Source organism: Hippopotamus amphibius, chromosome 17 (genome assembly GCF_030028045.1).
Source record: "Hippopotamus amphibius kiboko isolate mHipAmp2 chromosome 17, mHipAmp2.hap2, whole genome shotgun sequence".
Classification (NCBI taxonomy): domain Eukaryota; kingdom Metazoa; phylum Chordata; class Mammalia; order Artiodactyla; family Hippopotamidae; genus Hippopotamus; species Hippopotamus amphibius.
Window position 1 is genome coordinate 46664800 of NC_080202.1, and position 1928 is coordinate 46666727.

Below are 1928 nucleotides of genomic sequence, written 5' to 3' on the forward strand. Positions count from 1 at the left end.
GCACAGCTTCAGACTTTTGAAAATGCACAATTGGGATGTAAATTGGTAATTGCTCTGTCAGAAACTCCCCTCTTCGGGGAGGCAGCGTGGTTCTGAGTCCTTCCTCAGAAGCTGGTTCAACTGGGCAGCTGAGTAGGGAGCAGCCCAAGTGGAGCACCTACTGGGAGACACGGGAGCATCTAGTGGGAACACATGGGAGCTCCAGTTGAGCGGTGAGCCTGGCGCAGGGTGAGGACGTGGACAGTGAGGCTGGTGCCCACGCACAGAAGCGGGATCTCTGGGCCTGGCCCCTGACACGCCACGCCCAGTAACCAGGACCCTGCCCTTTCAGTGTTACCACCCCGGAGTCTCCAAGCCCAGGGGTGATCCCAGCCCAGCTTAGGAGCCTTGATGACAGGGCAGGTGCAACTGCTGGGTTGTAGAAACGTGCACATGCTGGGGGCACTGCCAGGCCTGGCCTGGAGCTGCCAGGGACAGAGTTGCTGGGATGGAGCCCAGGAGACGTCCCAGGAGAAGTGGCGCGTGAGCTGGAGGAGGAGGAGGGCTGTTAAGCCACAGGCAGCACGTACTCACCAAATACATGGTGCAGGGTTGGGGTCCTTCTCCCCTGCGGGGTGCTGCCCTGAGGGACCCCGAGTACAGACATTCACTGATGTGATGGCTGCGGGATCCCACAGCTCACCACCTGGCAGAGTGGGACGCTGCCAAGGCCAGGCTGGCCCAAGATGGCAGCTGCAAACAATGGTGATGAGGGTGCAAGGATGATCACTGTTCTTCACTGCTCACCCAGCGCAACACCTGGCCGACTGGCAGGAGCCCCTCACATTCTCCCTCCCACTTTTCTCTGCCACACGGACAGCAAACATGCCAGCAAATTAGGTTAAGGGTAGTGATTGGGTGAAGGTGTTTGGGTTGGGGCCAGCCAGCACTCTCCGGGCTGTTTCACATTGTAATCACATGCTGCCGGCTGCAGTTGCTAAATGTTAAATTACAAGCGTTTGCTCGTGATCCATCATTTCACCACGATCACAATAATTATGTCCCTATGAGAAGGTCAGCAGAAAATGACCTCGAAGGAGAAAACAGTGTGGCAGAAATGATGGAGGCCCCAGGGGGCTGAGTGGGGAAGGTGCTGGGTCCATGTGCGAACCTCCCTTGGCAGGTGGGGGTCTGGGTGTTTTCACGTGAACCACATACACGATTGGCAAATACTCTGAAGAATTTTTTGAGTGCCAAAGAGAATTTTCTGGATACGTTTGGGAAAACTTTTAATGTTTTTCTGGAAGTGTCCAGTTTCTAGGGGAGGAAGTTGATTCTTCAATGAGCAGATTCAGGTGACTGGATATTTTTAATAGTAGAATGACCATCAATACACATTTGAAAACCTCAAGACTGGGCAGAAAGTGAAAGTGTTTAAGAAACTGGGCGGTGTCAGTGGCTCAAAGAACTCATGCTGTAGGGAGAGCGGTGGGGAGGGGCCCTGGGGAGAGGGTGCCCCCACGAGGTCCCAAGTCCTGCGGAGAATTGGGTGACACCTCGACCCCCCGAATTGGCATCTGTGCGGAGTCAAGGTTATCACGCCCACCTGAGGTGAGGCTTTGTGTGATGATGTCACACACCCTACATCTCCCTAAGAACTGAAACCTCCCCCATTTTGCAGGTAATGAGACTCAGAAACAGACCCTGACACCACCGCCCATGTGAACTAGACCAGGAAGAGGGCCATGTCAGAGCCCAGGTCCATCTGCCACCCACAGGGCCTGCAGACCCCGACGTTCAGAGGCTGGGAAAGGGTGTCCAGCCCCACAGACCCCACCCCAGTGAGCCTCCTTCCTCAGACGCTGGGTCCCTGCCACACGTTAAAGGAATGACTGGAGAGGCTGCAGCAGGGCCCCCGCAGGTCCAGTGCACACTTAGGAGCTGCAGTG